At 45.1% G+C, this 21,039-nt stretch overlaps 36 non-coding genes across 36 annotated transcripts; all 36 read left to right on the forward strand.

Annotated features, from left to right (window-relative positions):
* Positions 1–126: 126 nt before the first annotated feature.
* trnak-uuu (transfer RNA lysine (anticodon UUU)) lies at positions 127–199 on the forward strand. Its single transcript has one exon. It is a non-coding gene; the product is annotated as a tRNA-Lys (tRNA).
* Positions 200–714: 515 nt separating this feature from the next.
* On the forward strand, positions 715–787 carry trnaf-gaa (transfer RNA phenylalanine (anticodon GAA)). The gene has a single exon. It is a non-coding gene; the product is annotated as a tRNA-Phe (tRNA).
* Positions 788–1,214: 427 nt separating this feature from the next.
* Positions 1,215–1,287, forward strand: trnak-uuu (transfer RNA lysine (anticodon UUU)). The gene has a single exon. It is a non-coding gene; the product is annotated as a tRNA-Lys (tRNA).
* Positions 1,288–1,802: 515 nt separating this feature from the next.
* Positions 1,803–1,875, forward strand: trnaf-gaa (transfer RNA phenylalanine (anticodon GAA)). Its single transcript has one exon. It is a non-coding gene; the product is annotated as a tRNA-Phe (tRNA).
* Positions 1,876–2,302: 427 nt separating this feature from the next.
* trnak-uuu (transfer RNA lysine (anticodon UUU)) lies at positions 2,303–2,375 on the forward strand. The gene has a single exon. It is a non-coding gene; the product is annotated as a tRNA-Lys (tRNA).
* Positions 2,376–2,890: 515 nt separating this feature from the next.
* trnaf-gaa (transfer RNA phenylalanine (anticodon GAA)) lies at positions 2,891–2,963 on the forward strand. The gene has a single exon. It is a non-coding gene; the product is annotated as a tRNA-Phe (tRNA).
* Positions 2,964–3,390: 427 nt separating this feature from the next.
* Positions 3,391–3,463, forward strand: trnak-uuu (transfer RNA lysine (anticodon UUU)). Its single transcript has one exon. It is a non-coding gene; the product is annotated as a tRNA-Lys (tRNA).
* A 515-nt stretch (positions 3,464–3,978) lies between these two features.
* Positions 3,979–4,051, forward strand: trnaf-gaa (transfer RNA phenylalanine (anticodon GAA)). The gene has a single exon. It is a non-coding gene; the product is annotated as a tRNA-Phe (tRNA).
* A 427-nt stretch (positions 4,052–4,478) lies between these two features.
* On the forward strand, positions 4,479–4,551 carry trnak-uuu (transfer RNA lysine (anticodon UUU)). The gene has a single exon. It is a non-coding gene; the product is annotated as a tRNA-Lys (tRNA).
* Positions 4,552–5,066: 515 nt separating this feature from the next.
* trnaf-gaa (transfer RNA phenylalanine (anticodon GAA)) lies at positions 5,067–5,139 on the forward strand. Its single transcript has one exon. It is a non-coding gene; the product is annotated as a tRNA-Phe (tRNA).
* A 1,015-nt stretch (positions 5,140–6,154) lies between these two features.
* Positions 6,155–6,227, forward strand: trnaf-gaa (transfer RNA phenylalanine (anticodon GAA)). Its single transcript has one exon. It is a non-coding gene; the product is annotated as a tRNA-Phe (tRNA).
* A 427-nt stretch (positions 6,228–6,654) lies between these two features.
* trnak-uuu (transfer RNA lysine (anticodon UUU)) lies at positions 6,655–6,727 on the forward strand. The gene has a single exon. It is a non-coding gene; the product is annotated as a tRNA-Lys (tRNA).
* A 515-nt stretch (positions 6,728–7,242) lies between these two features.
* Positions 7,243–7,315, forward strand: trnaf-gaa (transfer RNA phenylalanine (anticodon GAA)). Its single transcript has one exon. It is a non-coding gene; the product is annotated as a tRNA-Phe (tRNA).
* A 1,015-nt stretch (positions 7,316–8,330) lies between these two features.
* Positions 8,331–8,403, forward strand: trnaf-gaa (transfer RNA phenylalanine (anticodon GAA)). Its single transcript has one exon. It is a non-coding gene; the product is annotated as a tRNA-Phe (tRNA).
* A 427-nt stretch (positions 8,404–8,830) lies between these two features.
* Positions 8,831–8,903, forward strand: trnak-uuu (transfer RNA lysine (anticodon UUU)). The gene has a single exon. It is a non-coding gene; the product is annotated as a tRNA-Lys (tRNA).
* Positions 8,904–9,423: 520 nt separating this feature from the next.
* trnaf-gaa (transfer RNA phenylalanine (anticodon GAA)) lies at positions 9,424–9,496 on the forward strand. The gene has a single exon. It is a non-coding gene; the product is annotated as a tRNA-Phe (tRNA).
* Positions 9,497–9,923: 427 nt separating this feature from the next.
* Positions 9,924–9,996, forward strand: trnak-uuu (transfer RNA lysine (anticodon UUU)). Its single transcript has one exon. It is a non-coding gene; the product is annotated as a tRNA-Lys (tRNA).
* A 515-nt stretch (positions 9,997–10,511) lies between these two features.
* Positions 10,512–10,584, forward strand: trnaf-gaa (transfer RNA phenylalanine (anticodon GAA)). The gene has a single exon. It is a non-coding gene; the product is annotated as a tRNA-Phe (tRNA).
* A 1,015-nt stretch (positions 10,585–11,599) lies between these two features.
* Positions 11,600–11,672, forward strand: trnaf-gaa (transfer RNA phenylalanine (anticodon GAA)). Its single transcript has one exon. It is a non-coding gene; the product is annotated as a tRNA-Phe (tRNA).
* Positions 11,673–12,099: 427 nt separating this feature from the next.
* On the forward strand, positions 12,100–12,172 carry trnak-uuu (transfer RNA lysine (anticodon UUU)). Its single transcript has one exon. It is a non-coding gene; the product is annotated as a tRNA-Lys (tRNA).
* Positions 12,173–12,692: 520 nt separating this feature from the next.
* trnaf-gaa (transfer RNA phenylalanine (anticodon GAA)) lies at positions 12,693–12,765 on the forward strand. The gene has a single exon. It is a non-coding gene; the product is annotated as a tRNA-Phe (tRNA).
* Positions 12,766–13,192: 427 nt separating this feature from the next.
* Positions 13,193–13,265, forward strand: trnak-uuu (transfer RNA lysine (anticodon UUU)). Its single transcript has one exon. It is a non-coding gene; the product is annotated as a tRNA-Lys (tRNA).
* A 520-nt stretch (positions 13,266–13,785) lies between these two features.
* Positions 13,786–13,858, forward strand: trnaf-gaa (transfer RNA phenylalanine (anticodon GAA)). The gene has a single exon. It is a non-coding gene; the product is annotated as a tRNA-Phe (tRNA).
* Positions 13,859–14,285: 427 nt separating this feature from the next.
* On the forward strand, positions 14,286–14,358 carry trnak-uuu (transfer RNA lysine (anticodon UUU)). The gene has a single exon. It is a non-coding gene; the product is annotated as a tRNA-Lys (tRNA).
* A 515-nt stretch (positions 14,359–14,873) lies between these two features.
* trnaf-gaa (transfer RNA phenylalanine (anticodon GAA)) lies at positions 14,874–14,946 on the forward strand. Its single transcript has one exon. It is a non-coding gene; the product is annotated as a tRNA-Phe (tRNA).
* A 427-nt stretch (positions 14,947–15,373) lies between these two features.
* On the forward strand, positions 15,374–15,446 carry trnak-uuu (transfer RNA lysine (anticodon UUU)). Its single transcript has one exon. It is a non-coding gene; the product is annotated as a tRNA-Lys (tRNA).
* Positions 15,447–15,961: 515 nt separating this feature from the next.
* On the forward strand, positions 15,962–16,034 carry trnaf-gaa (transfer RNA phenylalanine (anticodon GAA)). The gene has a single exon. It is a non-coding gene; the product is annotated as a tRNA-Phe (tRNA).
* Positions 16,035–16,461: 427 nt separating this feature from the next.
* trnak-uuu (transfer RNA lysine (anticodon UUU)) lies at positions 16,462–16,534 on the forward strand. Its single transcript has one exon. It is a non-coding gene; the product is annotated as a tRNA-Lys (tRNA).
* Positions 16,535–17,049: 515 nt separating this feature from the next.
* trnaf-gaa (transfer RNA phenylalanine (anticodon GAA)) lies at positions 17,050–17,122 on the forward strand. Its single transcript has one exon. It is a non-coding gene; the product is annotated as a tRNA-Phe (tRNA).
* Positions 17,123–17,549: 427 nt separating this feature from the next.
* Positions 17,550–17,622, forward strand: trnak-uuu (transfer RNA lysine (anticodon UUU)). Its single transcript has one exon. It is a non-coding gene; the product is annotated as a tRNA-Lys (tRNA).
* A 515-nt stretch (positions 17,623–18,137) lies between these two features.
* On the forward strand, positions 18,138–18,210 carry trnaf-gaa (transfer RNA phenylalanine (anticodon GAA)). The gene has a single exon. It is a non-coding gene; the product is annotated as a tRNA-Phe (tRNA).
* Positions 18,211–18,637: 427 nt separating this feature from the next.
* trnak-uuu (transfer RNA lysine (anticodon UUU)) lies at positions 18,638–18,710 on the forward strand. The gene has a single exon. It is a non-coding gene; the product is annotated as a tRNA-Lys (tRNA).
* A 520-nt stretch (positions 18,711–19,230) lies between these two features.
* trnaf-gaa (transfer RNA phenylalanine (anticodon GAA)) lies at positions 19,231–19,303 on the forward strand. The gene has a single exon. It is a non-coding gene; the product is annotated as a tRNA-Phe (tRNA).
* Positions 19,304–19,730: 427 nt separating this feature from the next.
* trnak-uuu (transfer RNA lysine (anticodon UUU)) lies at positions 19,731–19,803 on the forward strand. The gene has a single exon. It is a non-coding gene; the product is annotated as a tRNA-Lys (tRNA).
* Positions 19,804–20,318: 515 nt separating this feature from the next.
* trnaf-gaa (transfer RNA phenylalanine (anticodon GAA)) lies at positions 20,319–20,391 on the forward strand. Its single transcript has one exon. It is a non-coding gene; the product is annotated as a tRNA-Phe (tRNA).
* A 427-nt stretch (positions 20,392–20,818) lies between these two features.
* trnak-uuu (transfer RNA lysine (anticodon UUU)) lies at positions 20,819–20,891 on the forward strand. Its single transcript has one exon. It is a non-coding gene; the product is annotated as a tRNA-Lys (tRNA).
* Positions 20,892–21,039: the final 148 nt, after the last annotated feature.

Here is a 21,039-nt window from a genome sequence, read left to right on the forward strand (position 1 = left end):
CCATTTAATAATATCTAACTGCAAATCCTCACCAGTACCTACAGTAAAATGAGAGGATAAGAGATCACGTTTTTACAGAAAAGAAAGACAATATGTGTCCCAGAGGACAAACACGTGACTCTTGTTACCTGGGTAGCTCAGATGGAAGAGCATCAGACTTTTAATCTGAGGGTCCAGGGTTCAAGTCCCTGTCCAGGTGTCTCCTTTGGATCCTTGCTCTTCCATGGCTTTACCTAACAAGCTCAGTTGTTCTTGATAGTTCTGTGACCTCATTGTCATCTTTAGCAAAGTCCATAGACTGCAGGTGGGATGACGATATGGGATTTGTGGATATCAGGGACAGAGGCCTCTTTCAGATAATCCCACCGTACAAGCTCTGTAAAGAATCTTTTCCTGCCCCTCGGTCCAACTCACCGCCAGTTGGTTCTCAGCTCAGCTCCTTTGCGAAACCCGGTGTCTAAGACATGCCAATCTCACCAAATCCGCCCTGGGTTTCTCGACACGTTACACTTTCACTTTTTTTCTGTCTTACTTTGGGTGGGACAACATTTAAGAGAGCAAAGTTCATCACAGTTCACTGTTAAATCCAAAGCTTAAAAGTTCACTTCACATTGATCCAGTGTCTCAGAATGGCAGCTGTAGTGCAGTTTGGCCAGCTGTAGACCTGACTGGTGATTAGAATGCAATTTTTGAGCACTTTCCATTGCAAAACGTGCCGAAATAGCTCAGCTGGGAGAGCGTTAGACTGAAGATCTAAAGGACCCTAGTTCGATCCTGGGTTTCGGCAAAGCTATTTTGGTCACCATCTAGGGCTTGGTAGGTTTGTTGGTAGGACTTCATTATACGGCCTACAACTACGTGGATCATTGCCATCAAATGAGAAAACAAACACAGATGGTGCAGCTTGCAAACGTCCATCAAGTGGAGGTGGAATTTGAAGAAGGTCCTCCTTCAGAAGCTCCCAGGCCTCACCCATTATACCATTGACTTACCTAGGGCTTTGTAGGTTGGGTGATCACACGTCATAATACAGCCTAGCGATGTTTCCCCTAGAATCAAATCCTTCCCTTGGCTCTTGTCTGAAATGACCATTTAATAATATCTAACTGCAAATCCTCACCAGTACCTACAGTAAAATGAGAGGATAAGAGATCACGTTTTTACAGAAAAGAAAGACAATATGTGTCCCAGAGGACAAACACGTGACTCTTGTTACCTGGGTAGCTCAGATGGAAGAGCATCAGACTTTTAATCTGAGGGTCCAGGGTTCAAGTCCCTGTCCAGGTGTCTCCTTTGGATCCTTGCCTTTCCATGGCTTTACCTAACAAGCTCAGTTGTTCTTGATAGTTCTGTGACCTCATTGTCATCTTTAGCAAAGTCCATAGACTGCAGGTGGGATGACGATATGGGATTTGTGGATATCAGGGACAGAGGCCTCTTTCAGATAATCCCACCGTACAAGCTCTGTAAAGAATCTTTTCCTGCCCCTCGGTCCAACTCACCGCCAGTTGGTTCTCAGCTCAGCTCCTTTGCGAAACCCGGTGTCTAAGACATGCCAATCTCACCAAATCCGCCCTGGGTTTCTCGACACGTTACACTTTCACTTTTTTTCTGTCTTACTTTGGGTGGGACAACATTTAAGAGAGCAAAGTTCATCACAGTTCACTGTTAAATCCAAAGCTTAAAAGTTCACTTCACATTGATCCAGTGTCTCAGAATGGCAGCTGTAGTGCAGTTTGGCCAGCTGTAGACCTGACTGGTGATTAGAATGCAATTTTTGAGCACTTTCCATTGCAAAACGTGCCGAAATAGCTCAGCTGGGAGAGCGTTAGACTGAAGATCTAAAGGACCCTAGTTCGATCCTGGGTTTCGGCAAAGCTATTTTGGTCACCATCTAGGGCTTGGTAGGTTTGTTGGTAGGACTTCATTATACGGCCTACAACTACGTGGATCATTGCCATCAAATGAGAAAACAAACACAGATGGTGCAGCTTGCAAACGTCCATCAAGTGGAGGTGGAATTTGAAGAAGGTCCTCCTTCAGAAGCTCCCAGGCCTCACCCATTATACCATTGACTTACCTAGGGCTTTGTAGGTTGGGTGATCACACGTCATAATACAGCCTAGCGATGTTTCCCCTAGAATCAAATCCTTCCCTTGGCTCTTGTCTGAAATGACCATTTAATAATATCTAACTGCAAATCCTCACCAGTACCTACAGTAAAATGAGAGGATAAGAGATCACGTTTTTACAGAAAAGAAAGACAATATGTGTCCCAGAGGACAAACACATGACTCTTGTTACCTGGGTAGCTCAGATGGAAGAGCATCAGACTTTTAATCTGAGGGTCCAGGGTTCAAGTCCCTGTCCAGGTGTCTCCTTTGGATCCTTGCCCTTCCATGGCTTTACCTAACAAGCTCAGTTGTTCTTGATAGTTCTGTGACCTCATTGTCATCTTTAGCAAAGTCCATAGACTGCAGGTGGGATGACGATATGGGATTTGTGGATATCAGGGACAGAGGCCTCTTTCAGATAATCCCACCGTACAAGCTCTGTAAAGAATCTTTTCCTGCCCCTCGGTCCAACTCACCGCCAGTTGGTTCTCAGCTCAGCTCCTTTGCGAAACCCGGTGTCTAAGACATGCCAATCTCACCAAATCCGCCCTGGGTTTCTCGACACGTTACACTTTCACTTTTTTTCTGTCTTACTTTGGGTGGGACAACATTTAAGAGAGCAAAGTTCATCACAGTTCACTGTTAAATCCAAAGCTTAAAAGTTCACTTCACATTGATCCAGTGTCTCAGAATGGCAGCTGTAGTGCAGTTTGGCCAGCTGTAGACCTGACTGGTGATTAGAATGCAATTTTTGAGCACTTTCCATTGCAAAACGTGCCGAAATAGCTCAGCTGGGAGAGCGTTAGACTGAAGATCTAAAGGACCCTAGTTCGATCCTGGGTTTCGGCAAAGCTATTTTGGTCACCATCTAGGGCTTGGTAGGTTTGTTGGTAGGACTTCATTATACGGCCTACAACTACGTGGATCATTGCCATCAAATGAGAAAACAAACACAGATGGTGCAGCTTGCAAACGTCCATCAAGTGGAGGTGGAATTTGAAGAAGGTCCTCCTTCAGAAGCTCCCAGGCCTCACCCATTATACCATTGACTTACCTAGGGCTTTGTAGGTTGGGTGATCACACGTCATAATACAGCCTAGCGATGTTTCCCCTAGAATCAAATCCTTCCCTTGGCTCTTGTCTGAAATGACCATTTAATAATATCTAACTGCAAATCCTCACCAGTACCTACAGTAAAATGAGAGGATAAGAGATCACGTTTTTACAGAAAAGAAAGACAATATGTGTCCCAGAGGACAAACACGTGACTCTTGTTACCTGGGTAGCTCAGATGGAAGAGCATCAGACTTTTAATCTGAGGGTCCAGGGTTCAAGTCCCTGTCCAGGTGTCTCCTTTGGATCCTTGCCCTTCCATGGCTTTACCTAACAAGCTCAGTTGTTCTTGATAGTTCTGTGACCTCATTGTCATCTTTAGCAAAGTCCATAGACTGCAGGTGGGATGACGATATGGGATTTGTGGATATCAGGGACAGAGGCCTCTTTCAGATAATCCCACCGTACAAGCTCTGTAAAGAATCTTTTCCTGCCCCTCGGTCCAACTCACCGCCAGTTGGTTCTCAGCTCAGCTCCTTTGCGAAACCCGGTGTCTAAGACATGCCAATCTCACCAAATCCGCCCTGGGTTTCTCGACACGTTACACTTTCACTTTTTTTCTGTCTTACTTTGGGTGGGACAACATTTAAGAGAGCAAAGTTCATCACAGTTCACTGTTAAATCCAAAGCTTAAAAGTTCACTTCACATTGATCCAGTGTCTCAGAATGGCAGCTGTAGTGCAGTTTGGCCAGCTGTAGACCTGACTGGTGATTAGAATGCAATTTTTGAGCACTTTCCATTGCAAAACGTGCCGAAATAGCTCAGCTGGGAGAGCGTTAGACTGAAGATCTAAAGGACCCTAGTTCGATCCTGGCTTTCGGCAAAGCTATTTCGGTCACCATCTAGGGCTTGGTAGGTTTGTTGGTAGGACTTCATTATACGGCCTACAACTACGTGGATCATTGCCATCAAATGAGAAAACAAACACAGATGGTGCAGCTTGCAAACGTCCATCAAGTGGAGGTGGAATTTGAAGAAGGTCCTCCTTCAGAAGCTCCCAGGCCTCACCCATTATACCATTGACTTACCTAGGGCTTTGTAGGTTGGGTGATCACACGTCATAATACAGCCTAGCGATGTTTCCCCTAGAATCAAATCCTTCCCTTGGCTCTTGTCTGAAATGACCATTTAATAATATCTAACTGCAAATCCTCACCAGTACCTACAGTAAAATGAGAGGATAAGAGATCACGTTTTTACAGAAAAGAAAGACAATATGTGTCCCAGAGTACAAACACGCGACTCTTGTTACCTGGGTAGCTCAGATGGAAGAGCATCAGACTTTTAATCTGAGGGTCCAGGGTTCAAGTCCCTGTCCAGGTGTCTCCTTTGGATCCTTGCCCTTCCATGGCTTTACCTAACAAGCTCAGTTGTTCTTGATAGTTCTGTGACCTCATTGTCATCTTTAGCAAAGTCCATAGACTGCAGGTGGGATGACGATATGGGATTTGTGGATATCAGGGACAGAGGCCTCTTTCAGATAATCCCACCGTACAAGCTCTGTAAAGAATCTTTTCCTGCCCCTCGGTCCAACTCACCGCCAGTTGGTTCTCAGCTCAGCTCCTTTGCGAAACCCGGTGTCTAAGACATGCCAATCTCACCAAATCCGCCCTGGGTTTCTCGACACGTTACACTTTCACTTTTTTTCTGTCTTACTTTGGGTGGGACAACATTTAAGAGAGCAAAGTTCATCACAGTTCACTGTTACATCCAAAGCTTAAAAGTTCACTTCACATTGATCCAGTGTCTCAGAATGGCAGCTGTAGTGCAGTTTGGCCAGCTGTAGACCTGACTGGTGATTAGAATGCAATTTTTGAGCACTTTCCATTGCAAAACGTGCCGAAATAGCTCAGCTGGGAGAGCGTTAGACTGAAGATCTAAAGGACCCTAGTTTGATCCTGGGTTTCGGCAAAGCTATTTTGGTCACCATCTAGGGCTTGGTAGGTTTGTTGGTAGGACTTCATTATACGGCCTACAACTACGTGGATCATTGCCATCAAATGAGAAAACAAACACAGATGGTGCAGCTTGCAAACGTCCATCAAGTGGAGGTGGAATTTGAAGAAGGTCCTCCTTCAGAAGCTCCCAGGCCTCACCCATTATACCATTGACTTACCTAGGGCTTTGTAGGTTGGGTGATCACACGTCATAATACAGCCTAGCGATGTTTCCCCTAGAATCAAATCCTTCCCTTGGCTCTTGTCTGAAATGACCATTTAATAATATCTAACTGCAAATCCTCACCAGTACCTACAGTAAAATGAGAGGATAAGAGATCACGTTTTTACAGAAAAGAAAGACAATATGTGTCCCAGAGGACAAACACGTGACTCTTGTTACCTGGGTGGCTCAGATGGAAGAGCATCAGACTTTTAATCTGAGGGTCCAGGGTTCAAGTCCCTGTCCAGTTGTCTCCTTTGGATCCTTGCCCTTCCATGGCTTTACCTAACAAGCTCAGTTGTTCTTGATAGTTCTGTGACCTCATTGTCATCTTTAGCAAAGTCCATAGACTGCAGGTGGGATGACGATATGGGATTTGTGGATATCAGGGACAGAGGCCTCTTTCAGATAATCCCACCGTACAAGCTCTGTAAAGAATCTTTTCCTGCCCCTCGGTCCAACTCACCGCCAGTTGGTTCTCAGCTCAGCTCCTTTGCGAAACCCGGTGTCTAAGACATGCCAATCTCACCAAATCCGCCCTGGGTTTCTCGACACGTTACACTTTCACTTTTTTTCTGTCTTACTTTGGGTGGGACAACATTTAAGAGAGCAAAGTTCATCACAGTTCACTGTTAAATCCAAAGCTTAAAAGTTCACTTCACATTGATCCAGTGTCTCAGAATGGCAGCTGTAGTGCAGTTTGGCCAGCTGTAGACCTGACTGGTGATTAGAATGCAATTTTTGAGCACTTTCCATTGCAAAACGTGCCGAAATAGCTCAGCTGGGAGAGCGTTAGACTGAAGATCTAAAGGACCCTAGTTCGATCCTGGGTTTCGGCAAAGCTATTTCGGTCACCATCTAGGGCTTGGTAGGTTTGTTGGTAGGACTTCATTATACGGCCTACAACTACGTGGATCATTGCCATCAAATGAGAAAACAAACACAGATGGTGCAGCTTGCAAACGTCCATCAAGTGGAGGTGGAATTTGAAGAAGGTCCTCCTTCAGAAGCTCCCAGGCCTCACCCATTATACCATTGACTTACCTAGGGCTTTGTAGGTTGGGTGATCACACGTCATAATACAGCCTAGCGATGTTTCCCCTAGAATCAAATCCTTCCCTTGGCTCTTGTCTGAAATGACCATTTAATAATATCTAACTGCAAATCCTCACCAGTACCTACAGTAAAATGAGAGGATAAGAGATCACGTTTTTACAGAAAAGAAAGACAATATGTGTCCCAGAGTACAAACACGCGACTCTTGTTACCTGGGTAGCTCAGATGGAAGAGCATCAGACTTTTAATCTGAGGGTCCAGGGTTCAAGTCCCTGTCCAGGTGTCTCCTTTGGATCCTTGCCCTTCCATGGCTTTACCTAACAAGCTCAGTTGTTCTTGATAGTTCTGTGACCTCATTGTCATCTTTAGCAAAGTCCATAGACTGCAGGTGGGATGACGATATGGGATTTGTGGATATCAGGGACAGAGGCCTCTTTCAGATAATCCCACCGTACAAGCTCTGTAAAGAATCTTTTCCTGCCCCTCGGTCCAACTCACCGCCAGTTGGTTCTCAGCTCAGCTCCTTTGCGAAACCCGGTGTCTAAGACATGCCAATCTCACCAAATCCGCCCTGGGTTTCTCGACACGTTACACTTTCACTTTTTTTCTGTCTTACTTTGGGTGGGACAACATTTAAGAGAGCAAAGTTCATCACAGTTCACTGTTACATCCAAAGCTTAAAAGTTCACTTCACATTGATCCAGTGTCTCAGAATGGCAGCTGTAGTGCAGTTTGGCCAGCTGTAGACCTGACTGGTGATTAGAATGCAATTTTTGAGCACTTTCCATTGCAAAACGTGCCGAAATAGCTCAGCTGGGAGAGCGTTAGACTGAAGATCTAAAGGACCCTAGTTTGATCCTGGGTTTCGGCAAAGCTATTTTGGTCACCATCTAGGGCTTGGTAGGTTTGTTGGTAGGACTTCATTATACGGCCTACAACTACGTGGATCATTGCCATCAAATGAGAAAACAAACACAGATGGTGCAGCTTGCAAACGTCCATCAAGTGGAGGTGGAATTTGAAGAAGGTCCTCCTTCAGAAGCTCCCAGGCCTCACCCATTATACCATTGACTTACCTAGGGCTTTGTAGGTTGGGTGATCACACGTCATAATACAGCCTAGCGATGTTTCCCCTAGAATCAAATCCTTCCCTTGGCTCTTGTCTGAAATGACCATTTAATAATATCTAACTGCAAATCCTCACCAGTACCTACAGTAAAATGAGAGGATAAGAGATCACGTTTTTACAGAAAAGAAAGACAATATGTGTCCCAGAGGACAAACACGTGACTCTTGTTACCTGGGTGGCTCAGATGGAAGAGCATCAGACTTTTAATCTGAGGGTCCAGGGTTCAAGTCCCTGTCCAGTTGTCTCCTTTGGATCCTTGCCCTTCCATGGCTTTACCTAACAAGCTCAGTTGTTCTTGATAGTTCTGTGACCTCATTGTCATCTTTAGCAAAGTCCATAGACTGCAGGTGGGATGACGATATGGGATTTGTGGATATCAGGGACAGAGGCCTCTTTCAGATAATCCCACCGTACAAGCTCTGTAAAGAATCTTTTCCTGCCCCTCGGTCCAACTCACCGCCAGTTGGTTCTCAGCTCAGCTCCTTTGCGAAACCCGGTGTCTAAGACATGCCAATCTCACCAAATCCGCCCTGGGTTTCTCGACACGTTACACTTTCACTTTTTTTCTGTCTTACTTTGGGTGGGACAACATTTAAGAGAGCAAAGTTCATCACAGTTCACTGTTAAATCCAAAGCTTAAAAGTTCACTTCACATTGATCCAGTGTCTCAGAATGGCAGCTGTAGTGCAGTTTGGCCAGCTGTAGACCTGACTGGTGATTAGAATGCAATTTTTGAGCACTTTCCATTGCAAAACGTGCCGAAATAGCTCAGCTGGGAGAGCGTTAGACTGAAGATCTAAAGGACCCTAGTTCGATCCTGGGTTTCGGCAAAGCTATTTTGGTCACCATCTAGGGCTTGGTAGTTTTGTTGGTAGGACTTCATTATACGGCCTACAACTACGTGGATCATTGCCATCAAATGAGAAAACAAACACAGATGGTGCAGCTTGCAAACATCCATCAAGTGGAGGTGGAATTTGAAGAAGGTCCTCCTTCAGAAGCTCCCAGGCCTCACCCATTATACCATTGACTTACCTAGGGCTTTGTAGGTTGGGTGATCACACGTCATAATACAGCCTAGCGATGTTTCCCCTAGAATCAAATCCTTCCCTTGGCTCTTGTCTGAAATGACCATTTAATAATATCTAACTGCAAATCCTCACCAGTACCTACAGTAAAATGAGAGGATAAGAGATCACGTTTTTACAGAAAAGAAAGACAATATGTGTCCCAGAGGACAAACACGTGACTCTTGTTACCTGGGTAGCTCAGATGGAAGAGCATCAGACTTTTAATCTGAGGGTCCAGGGTTCAAGTCCCTGTCCAGGTGTCTCCTTTGGATCCTTGCCCTTCCATGGCTTTACCTAACAAGCTCAGTTGTTCTTGATAGTTCTGTGACCTCATTGTCATCTTTAGCAAAGTCCATAGACTGCAGGTGGGATGACGATATGGGATTTGTGGATATCAGGGACAGAGGCCTCTTTCAGATAATCCCACCGTACAAGCTCTGTAAAGAATCTTTTCCTGCCCCTCGGTCCAACTCACCGCCAGTTGGTTCTCAGCTCAGCTCCTTTGCGAAACCCGGTGTCTAAGACATGCCAATCTCACCAAATCCGCCCTGGGTTTCTCGACACGTTACACTTTCACTTTTTTTCTGTCTTACTTTAAGAGAGCAACTTTGCTCTTTAAGAGAGCAAAGTTCATCACAGTTCACTGTTAAATCCAAAGCTTAAAAGTTCACTTCACATTGATCCAGTGTCTCAGAATGGCAGCTGTAGTGCAGTTTGGCCAGCTGTAGACCTGACTGGTGATTAGAATGCAATTTTTGAGCACTTTCCATTGCAAAACGTGCCGAAATAGCTCAGCTGGGAGAGCGTTAGACTGAAGATCTAAAGGACCCTAGTTCGATCCTGGGTTTCGGCAAAGCTATTTTGGTCACCATCTAGGGCTTGGTAGGTTTGTTGGTAGGACTTCATTATACGGCCTACAACTACGTGGATCATTGCCATCAAATGAGAAAACAAACACAGATGGTGCAGCTTGCAAACGTCCATCAAGTGGAGGTGGAATTTGAAGAAGGTCCTCCTTCAGAAGCTCCCAGGCCTCACCCATTATACCATTGACTTACCTAGGGCTTTGTAGGTTGGGTGATCACACGTCATAATACAGCCTAGCGATGTTTCCCCTAGAATCAAATCCTTCCCTTGGCTCTTGTCTGAAATGACCATTTAATAATATCTAACTGCAAATCCTCACCAGTACCTACAGTAAAATGAGAGGATAAGAGATCACGTTTTTACAGAAAAGAAAGACAATATGTGTCCCAGAGGACAAACACATGACTCTTGTTACCTGGGTAGCTCAGATGGAAGAGCATCAGACTTTTAATCTGAGGGTCCAGGGTTCAAGTCCCTGTCCAGGTGTCTCCTTTGGATCCTTGCCCTTCCATGGCTTTACCTAACAAGCTCAGTTGTTCTTGATAGTTCTGTGACCTCATTGTCATCTTTAGCAAAGTCCATAGACTGCAGGTGGGATGACGATATGGGATTTGTGGATATCAGGGACAGAGGCCTCTTTCAGATAATCCCACCGTACAAGCTCTGTAAAGAATCTTTTCCTGCCCCTCGGTCCAACTCACCGCCAGTTGGTTCTCAGCTCAGCTCCTTTGCGAAACCCGGTGTCTAAGACATGCCAATCTCACCAAATCCGCCCTGGGTTTCTCGACACGTTACACTTTCACTTTTTTTCTGTCTTACTTTGGGTGGGACAACATTTAAGAGAGCAAAGTTCATCACAGTTCACTGTTAAATCCAAAGCTTAAAAGTTCACTTCACATTGATCCAGTGTCTCAGAATGGCAGCTGTAGTGCAGTTTGGCCAGCTGTAGACCTGACTGGTGATTAGAATGCAATTTTTGAGCACTTTCCATTGCAAAACGTGCCGAAATAGCTCAGCTGGGAGAGCGTTAGACTGAAGATCTAAAGGACCCTAGTTCGATCCTGGGTTTCGGCAAAGCTATTTTGGTCACCATCTAGGGCTTGGTAGGTTTGTTGGTAGGACTTCATTATACGGCCTACAACTACGTGGATCATTGCCATCAAATGAGAAAACAAACACAGATGGTGCAGCTTGCAAACGTCCATCAAGTGGAGGTGGAATTTGAAGAAGGTCCTCCTTCAGAAGCTCCCAGGCCTCACCCATTATACCATTGACTTACCTAGGGCTTTGTAGGTTGGGTGATCACACGTCATAATACAGCCTAGCGATGTTTCCCCTAGAATCAAATCCTTCCCTTGGCTCTTGTCTGAAATGACCATTTAATAATATCTAACTGCAAATCCTCACCAGTACCTACAGTAAAATGAGAGGATAAGAGATCACGTTTTTACAGAAAAGAAAGACAATATGTGTCCCAGAGGACAAACACGTGACTCTTGTTACCTGGGTGGCTCAGATGGAAGAGCATCAGACTTTTAATCTGAGGGTCCAGGGTTCAAGTCCCTGTCCAGTTGTCTCCTTTGGATCCTTGCCCTTCCATGGCTTTACCTAACAAGCTCAGTTGTTCTTGATAGTTCTGTGACCTCATTGTCATCTTTAGCAAAGTCCATAGACTGCAGGTGGGATGACGATATGGGATTTGTGGATATCAGGGACAGAGGCCTCTTTCAGATAATCCCACCGTACAAGCTCTGTAAAGAATCTTTTCCTGCCCCTCGGTCCAACTCACCGCCAGTTGGTTCTCAGCTCAGCTCCTTTGCGAAACCCGGTGTCTAAGACATGCCAATCTCACCAAATCCGCCCTGGGTTTCTCGACACGTTACACTTTCACTTTTTTTCTGTCTTACTTTGGGTGGGACAACATTTAAGAGAGCAAAGTTCATCACAGTTCACTGTTAAATCCAAAGCTTAAAAGTTCACTTCACATTGATCCAGTGTCTCAGAATGGCAGCTGTAGTGCAGTTTGGCCAGCTGTAGACCTGACTGGTGATTAGAATGCAATTTTTGAGCACTTTCCATTGCAAAACGTGCCGAAATAGCTCAGCTGGGAGAGCGTTAGACTGAAGATCTAAAGGACCCTAGTTCGATCCTGGGTTTCGGCAAAGCTATTTTGGTCACCATCTAGGGCTTGGTAGTTTTGTTGGTAGGACTTCATTATACGGCCTACAACTACGTGGATCATTGCCATCAAATGAGAAAACAAACACAGATGGTGCAGCTTGCAAACATCCATCAAGTGGAGGTGGAATTTGAAGAAGGTCCTCCTTCAGAAGCTCCCAGGCCTCACCCATTATACCATTGACTTACCTAGGGCTTTGTAGGTTGGGTGATCACACGTCATAATACAGCCTAGCGATGTTTCCCCTAGAATCAAATCCTTCCCTTGGCTCTTGTCTGAAATGACCATTTAATAATATCTAACTGCAAATCCTCACCAGTACCTACAGTAAAATGAGAGGATAAGAGATCACGTTTTTACAGAAAAGAAAGACAATATGTGTCCCAGAGGACAAACACGTGACTCTTGTTACCTGGGTAGCTCAGATGGAAGAGCATCAGACTTTTAATCTGAGGGTCCAGGGTTCAAGTCCCTGTCCAGGTGTCTCCTTTGGATCCTTGCCCTTCCATGGCTTTACCTAACAAGCTCAGTTGTTCTTGATAGTTCTGTGACCTCATTGTCATCTTTAGCAAAGTCCATAGACTGCAGGTGGGATGACGATATGGGATTTGTGGATATCAGGGACAGAGGCCTCTTTCAGATAATCCCACCGTACAAGCTCTGTAAAGAATCTTTTCCTGCCCCTCGGTCCAACTCACCGCCAGTTGGTTCTCAGCTCAGCTCCTTTGCGAAACCCGGTGTCTAAGACATGCCAATCTCACCAAATCCGCCCTGGGTTTCTCGACACGTTACACTTTCACTTTTTTTCTGTCTTACTTTAAGAGAGCAACTTTGCTCTTTAAGAGAGCAAAGTTCATCACAGTTCACTGTTAAATCCAAAGCTTAAAAGTTCACTTCACATTGATCCAGTGTCTCAGAATGGCAGCTGTAGTGCAGTTTGGCCAGCTGTAGACCTGACTGGTGATTAGAATGCAATTTTTGAGCACTTTCCATTGCAAAACGTGCCGAAATAGCTCAGCTGGGAGAGCGTTAGACTGAAGATCTAAAGGACCCTAGTTCGATCCTGGGTTTCGGCAAAGCTATTTTGGTCACCATCTAGGGCTTGGTAGGTTTGTTGGTAGGACTTCATTATACGGCCTACAACTACGTGGATCATTGCCATCAAATGAGAAAACAAACACAGATGGTGCAGCTTGCAAACGTCCATCAAGTGGAGGTGGAATTTGAAGAAGGTCCTCCTTCAGAAGCTCCCAGGCCTCACCCATTATACCATTGACTTACCTAGGGCTTTGTAGGTTGGGTGATCACACGTCATAATACAGCCTAGCGATGTTTCCCCTAGAATCAAATCCTTCCCTTGGCTCTTGTCTGAAATGACCATTTAATAATATCTAACTGCAAATCCTCACCAGTACCTACAGTAAAATGAGAGGATAAGAGATCACGTTTTTACAGAAAAGAAAGACAATATGTGTCCCAGAGGACAAACACATGACTCTTGTTACCTGGGTAGCTCAGATGGAAGAGCATCAGACTTTTAATCTGAGGGTCCAGGGTTCAAGTCCCTGTCCAGGTGTCTCCTTTGGATCCTTGCCCTTCCATGGCTTTACCTAACAAGCTCAGTTGTTCTTGATAGTTCTGTGACCTCATTGTCATCTTTAGCAAAGTCCATAGACTGCAGGTGGGATGACGATATGGGATTTGTGGATATCAGGGACAGAGGCCTCTTTCAGATAATCCCACCGTACAAGCTCTGTAAAGAATCTTTTCCTGCCCCTCGGTCCAACTCACCGCCAGTTGGTTCTCAGCTCAGCTCCTTTGCGAAACCCGGTGTCTAAGACATGCCAATCTCACCAAATCCGCCCTGGGTTTCTCGACACGCTACACTTTCACTTTTTTTCTGTCTTACTTTAAGAGAGCAACTTTGCTCTTTAAGAGAGCAAAGTTCATCACAGTTCACTGTTAAATCCAAAGCTTAAAAGTTCACTTCACATTGATCCAGTGTCTCAGAATGGCAGCTGTAGTGCAGTTTGGCCAGCTGTAGACCTGACTGGTGATTAGAATGCAATTTTTGAGCACTTTCCATTGCAAAACGTGCCGAAATAGCTCAGCTGGGAGAGCGTTAGACTGAAGATCTAAAGGACCCTAGTTCGATCCTGGGTTTCGGCAAAGCTATTTTGGTCACCATCTAGGGCTTGGTAGGTTTGTTGGTAGGACTTCATTATACGGCCTACAACTACGTGGATCATTGCCATCAAATGAGAAAACAAACACAGATGGTGCAGCTTGCAAACATCCATCAAGTGGAGGTGGAATTTGAAGAAGGTCCTCCTTCAGAAGCTCCCAGGCCTCACCCATTATACCATTGACTTACCTAGGGCTTTGTAGGTTGGGTGATCACACGTCATAATACAGCCTAGCGATGTTTCCCCTAGAATCAAATCCTTCCCTTGGCTCTTGTCTGAAATGACCATTTAATAATATCTAACTGCAAATCCTCACCAGTACCTACAGTAAAATGAGAGGATAAGAGATCACGTTTTTACAGAAAAGAAAGACAATATGTGTCCCAGAGGACAAACACATGACTCTTGTTACCTGGGTAGCTCAGATGGAAGAGCATCAGACTTTTAATCTGAGGGTCCAGGGTTCAAGTCCCTGTCCAGGTGTCTCCTTTGGATCCTTACCCTTCCATGGCTTTACCTAACAAGCTCAGTTGTTCTTGATAGTTCTGTGACCTCATTGTCATCTTTAGCAAAGTCCATAGACTGCAGGTGGGATGACGATATGGGATTTGTGGATATCAGGGACAGAGGCCTCTTTCAGATAATCCCACCGTACAAGCTCTGTAAAGAATCTTTTCCTGCCCCTCGGTCCAACTCACCGCCAGTTGGTTCTCAGCTCAGCTCCTTTGCGAAACCCGGTGTCTAAGACATGCCAATCTCACCAAATCCGCCCTGGGTTTCTCGACACGTTACACTTTCACTTTTTTTCTGTCTTACTTTGGGTGGGACAACATTTAAGAGAGCAAAGTTCATCACAGTTCACTGTTAAATCCAAAGCTTAAAAGTTCACTTCACATTGATCCAGTGTCTCAGAATGGCAGCTGTAGTGCAGTTTGGCCAGCTGTAGACCTGACTGGTGATTAGAATGCAATTTTTGAGCACTTTCCATTGCAAAACGTGCCGAAATAGCTCAGCTGGGAGAGCGTTAGACTGAAGATCTAAAGGACCCTAGTTCGATCCTGGGTTTCGGCAAAGCTATTTTGGTCACCATCTAGGGCTTGGTAGGTTTGTTGGTAGGACTTCATTATACGGCCTACAACTACGTGGATCATTGCCATCAAATGAGAAAACAAACACAGATGGTGCAGCTTGCAAACGTCCATCAAGTGGAGGTGGAATTTGAAGAAGGTCCTCCTTCAGAAGCTCCCAGGCCTCACCCATTATACCATTGACTTACCTAGGGCTTTGTAGGTTGGGTGATCACACGTCATAATACAGCCTAGCGATGTTTCCCCTAGAATCAAATCCTTCCCTTGGCTCTTGTCTGAAATGACCATTTAATAATATCTAACTGCAAATCCTCACCAGTACCTACAGTAAAATGAGAGGATAAGAGATCACGTTTTTACAGAAAAGAAAGACAATATGTGTCCCAGAGGACAAACACGTGACTCTTGTTACCTGGGTAGCTCAGATGGAAGAGCATCAGACTTTTAATCTGAGGGTCCAGGGTTCAAGTCCCTGTCCAGGTGTCTCCTTTGGATCCTTGCTCTTCCATGGCTTTACCTAACAAGCTCAGTTGTTCTTGATAGTTCTGTGACCTCATTGTCATCTTTAGCAAAGTCCATAGACTGCAGGTGGGATGACGATATGGGATTTGTGGATATCAGGGACAGAGGCCTCTTTCAGATAATCCCACCGTACAAGCTCTGTAAAGAATCTTTTCCTGCCCCTCGGTCCAACTCACCGCCAGTTGGTTCTCAGCTCAGCTCCTTTGCGAAACCCGGTGTCTAAGACATGCCAATCTCACCAAATCCGCCCTGGGTTTCTCGACACGTTACACTTTCACTTTTTTTCTGTCTTACTTTGGGTGGGACAACATTTAAGAGAGCAAAGTTCATCACAGTTCACTGTTAAATCCAAAGCTTAAAAGTTCACTTCACATTGATCCAGTGTCTCAGAATGGCAGCTGTAGTGCAGTTTGGCCAGCTGTAGACCTGACTGGTGATTAGAATGCAATTTTTGAGCACTTTCCATTGCAAAACGTGCCGAAATAGCTCAGCTGGGAGAGCGTTAGACTGAAGATCTAAAGGACCCTAGTTCGATCCTGGGTTTCGGCAAAGCTATTTTGGTCACCATCTAGGGCTTGGTAGGTTTGTTGGTAGGACTTCATTATACGGCCTACAACTACGTGGATCATTGCCATCAAATGAGAAAACAAACACAGATGGTGCAGCTTGCAAACGTCCATCAAGTGGAGGTGGAATTTGAAGAAGGTCCTCCTTCAGAAGCTCCCAGGCCTCACCCATTATACCATTGACTTACCTAGGGCTTTGTAGGTTGGGTGATCACACGTCATAATACAGCCTAGCGATGTTTCCCCTAGAATCAAATCCTTCCCTTGGCTCTTGTCTGAAATGACCATTTAATAATATCTAACTGCAAATCCTCACCAGTACCTACAGTAAAATGAGAGGATAAGAGATCACGTTTTTACAGAAAAGAAAGACAATATGTGTCCCAGAGGACAAACACGTGACTCTTGTTACCTGGGTAGCTCAGATGGAAGAGCATCAGACTTTTAATCTGAGGGTCCAGGGTTCAAGTCCCTGTCCAGGTGTCTCCTTTGGATCCTTACTCTTCCATGGCTTTACCTAACAAGCTCAGTTGTTCTTGATAGTTCTGTGACCTCATTGTCATCTTTAGCAAAGTCCATAGACTGCAGGTGGGATGACGATATGGGATTTGTGGATATCAGGGACAGAGGCCTCTTTCAGATAATCCCACCGTACAAGCTCTGTAAAGAATCTTTTCCTGCCCCTCGGTCCAACTCACCGCCAGTTGGTTCTCAGCTCAGCTCCTTTGCGAAACCCGGTGTCTAAGACATGCCAATCTCACCAAATCCGCCCTGGGTTTCTCGACACGTTACACTTTCACTTTTTTTCTGTCTTACTTTGGGTGGGACAACATTTAAGAGAGCAAAGTTCATCACAGTTCACTGTTAAATCCAAAGCTTAAAAGTTCACTTCACATTGATCCAGTGTCTCAGAATGGCAGCTGTAGTGCAGTTTGGCCAGCTGTAGACCTGACTGGTGATTAGAATGCAATTTTTGAGCACTTTCCATTGCAAAACGTGCCGAAATAGCTCAGCTGGGAGAGCGTTAGACTGAAGATCTAAAGGACCCTAGTTCGATCCTGGGTTTCGGCAAAGCTATTTTGGTCACCATCTAGGGCTTGGTAGGTTTGTTGGTAGGACTTCATTATACGGCCTACAACTACGTGGATCATTGCCATCAAATGAGAAAACAAACACAGATGGTGCAGCTTGCAAACATCCATCAAGTGGAGGTGGAATTTGAAGAAGGTCCTCCTTCAGAAGCTCCCAGGCCTCACCCATTATACCATTGACTTACCTAGGGCTTTGTAGGTTGGGTGATCACACGTCATAATACAGCCTAGCGATGTTTCCCCTAGAATCAAATCCTTCCCTTGGCTCTTGTCTGAAATGACCATTTAATAATATCTAACTGCAAATCCTCACCAGTACCTACAGTAAAATGAGAGGATAAGAGATCACGTTTTTACAGAAAAGAAAGACAATATGTGTCCCAGAGGACAAACACGCGACTCTTGTTACCTGGGTAGCTCAGATGGAAGAGCATCAGACTTTTAATCTGAGGGTCCAGGGTTCAAGTCCCTGTCCAGGTGTCTCCTTTGGATCCTTGCCCTTCCATGGCTTTACCTAACAAGCTCAGTTGTTCTTGATAGTTCTGTGACCTCATTGTCATCTTTAGCAAAGTCCATAGACTGCAGGTGGGATGACGATATGGGATTTTTGGATATCAGGGACAGAGGCCTCTTTCAGATAATCCCACCGTACAAGCTCTGTAAAGAATCTTTTCCTGCCCCTCGGTCCAACTCACCGCCAGTTGGTTCTCAGCTCAGCTCCTTTGCGAAACCCGGTGTCTAAGACATGCCAATCTCACCAAATCCGCCCTGGGTTTCTCGACACGTTACACTTTCACTTTTTTTCTGTCTTACTTTGGGTGGGACAACATTTAAGAGAGCAAAGTTCATCACAGTTCACTGTTAAATCCAAAGCTTAAAAGTTCACTTCACATTGATCCAGTGTCTCAGAATGGCAGCTGTAGTGCAGTTTGGCCAGCTGTAGACCTGACTGGTGATTAGAATGCAATTTTTGAGCACTTTCCATTGCAAAACGTGCCGAAATAGCTCAGCTGGGAGAGCGTTAGACTGAAGATCTAAATGACCCTAGTTCGATCCTGGGTTTCGGCAAAGCTATTTTGGTCACCATCTAGGGCTTGGTAGGTTTGTTGGTAGGACTTCATTATACGGCCTACAACTACGTGGATCATTGCCATCAAATGAGAAAACAAACACAGATGGTGCAGCTTGCAAACATCCATCAAGTGGAGGTGGAATTTGAAGAAGGTCCTCCTTCAGAAGCTCCCAGGCCTCACCCATTATACCATTGACTTACCTAGGGCTTTGTAGGTTGGGTGATCACACGTCATAATACAGCCTAGCGATGTTTCCCCTAGAATCAAATCCTTCCCTTGGCTCTTGTCTGAAATGACCATTTAATAATATCTAACTGCAAATCCTCACCAGTACCTACAGTAAAATGAGAGGATAAGAGATCACGTTTTTACAGAAAAGAAAGACAATATGTGTCCCAGAGGACAAACAAGTGACTCTTGTTACCTGGGTAGCTCAGATGGAAGAGCATCAGACTTTTAATCTGAGGGTCCAGGGTTCAAGTCCCTGTCCAGGTGTCTCCTTTGGATCCTTGCCCTTCCATGGCTTTACCTAACAAGCTCAGTTGTTCTTGATAGTTCTGTGACCTCATTGTCATCTTTAGCAAAGTCCATAGACTGCAGGTGGGATGACGATATGGGATTTGTGGATATCAGGGAGAGAGGCCTCTTTCAGATAATCCCACCGTACAAGCTCTGTAAAGAATCTTTTCCTGCCCCTCGGTCCAACTCACCGCCAGTTGGTTCTCAGCTCAGCTCCTTTGCGAAACCCGGTGTCTAAGACATGCCAATCTCACCAAATCCGCCCTGGGTTTCTCGACACGTTACACTTTCACTTTTTTTCTGTCTTACTTTAAGAGAGCAACTTTGCTCTTTAAGAGAGCAAAGTTCATCACAGTTCACTGTTAAATCCAAAGCTTAAAAGTTCACTTCACATTGATCCAGTGTCTCAGAATGGCAGCTGTAGTGCAGTTTGGCCAGCTGTAGACCTGACTGGTGATTAGAATGCAATTTTTGAGCACTTTCCATTGCAAAACGTGCCGAAATAGCTCAGCTGGGAGAGCGTTAGACTGAAGATCTAAAGGACCCTAGTTCGATCCTGGGTTTCGGCAAAGCTATTTTGGTCACCATCTAGGGCTTGGTAGGTTTGTTGGTAGGACTTCATTATACGGCCTACAACTACGTGGATCATTGCCATCAAATGAGAAAACAAACACAGATGGTGCAGCTTGCAAACATCCATCAAGTGGAGGTGGAATTTGAAGAAGGTCCTCCTTCAGAAGCTCCCAGGCCTCACCCATTATACCATTGACTTACCTAGGGCTTTGTAGGTTGGGTGATCACACGTCATAATACAGCCTAGCGATGTTTCCCCTAGAATCAAATCCTTCCCTTGGCTCTTGTCTGAAATGACCATTTAATAATATCTAACTGCAAATCCTCACCAGTACCTACAGTAAAATGAGAGGATAAGAGATCACGTTTTTACAGAAAAGAAAGACAATATGTGTCCCAGAGGACAAACACGTGACTCTTGTTACCTGGGTAGCTCAGATGGAAGAGCATCAGACTTTTAATCTGAGGGTCCAGGGTTCAAGTCCCTGTCCAGGTGTCTCCTTTGGATCCTTGCCCTTCCATGGCTTTACCTAACAAGCTCAGTTGTTCTTGATAGTTCTGTGACCTCATTGTCATCTTTAGCAAAGTCCATAGACTGCAGGTGGGATGACGATATGGGATTTGTGGATATCAGGGACAGAGGCCTCTTTCAGATAATCCCACCGTACAAGCTCTGTAAAGAATCTTTTCCTGCCCCTCGGTCCAACTCACCGCCAGTTGGTTCTCAGCTCAGCTCCTTTGCGAAACCCGGTGTCTAAGACATGCCAATCTCACCAAATCCGCCCTGGGTTTCTCGACACGTTACACTTTCACTTTTTTTCTGTCTTACTTTGGGTGGGACAACATTTAAGAGAGCAAAGTTCATCACAGTTCACTGTTAAATCCAAAGCTTAAAAGTTCACTTCACATTGATCCAGTGTCTCAGAATGGCAGCTGTAGTGCAGTTTGGCCAGCTGTAGACCTGACTGGTGATTAGAATGCAATTTTTGAGCACTTTCCATTGCAAAACGTGCCGAAATAGCTCAGCTGGGAGAGCGTTAGACTGAAGATCTAAAGGACCCTAGTTCGATCCTGGGTTTCGGCAAAGCTATTTTGGTCACCATCTAGGGCTTGGTAGGTTTGTTGGTAGGACTTCATTATACGGCCTACAACTACGTGGATCATTGCCATCAAATGAGAAAACAAACACAGATGGTGCAGCTTGCAAACGTCCATCAAGTGGAGGTGGAATTTGAAGAAGGTCCTCCTTCAGAAGCTCCCAGGCCTCACCCATTATACCATTGACTTACCTAGGGCTTTGTAGGTTGGGTGATCACACGTCATAATACAGCCTAGCGATGTTTCCCCTAGAATCAAATCCTTCCCTTGGCTCTTGTCTGAAATGACCATTTAATAATATCTAACTGCAAATCCTCACCAGTACCTACAGTAAAATGAGAGGATAAGACATCACGTTTTTACAGAAAAGAAAGACAATATGTGTCCCAGAGGACAAACACGTGACTCTTGTTACCTGGGTAGCTCAGATGGAAGAGCATCAGACTTTTAATCTGAGGGTCCAGGGTTCAAGTCCCTGTCCAGGTGTCTCCTTTGGATCCTTGCCCTTCCATGGCTTTACCTAACAAGCTCAGTTGTTCTTGATAGTTCTGTGACCTCATTGTCATCTTTAGCAAAGTCCATAGACTGCAGGTGGGATGACGATATGGGATTTGTGGATATCAGGGACAGAGGC

The sequence above is a fragment of the Mchenga conophoros genome, linkage group LG5, assembly GCF_057382185.1.
Source record: "Mchenga conophoros isolate Kocher_MC1m ecotype Shallow Benthic linkage group LG5, M_conophoros_male_GT1.1, whole genome shotgun sequence".
NCBI classification, from domain to species: domain Eukaryota; kingdom Metazoa; phylum Chordata; class Actinopteri; order Cichliformes; family Cichlidae; genus Mchenga; species Mchenga conophoros.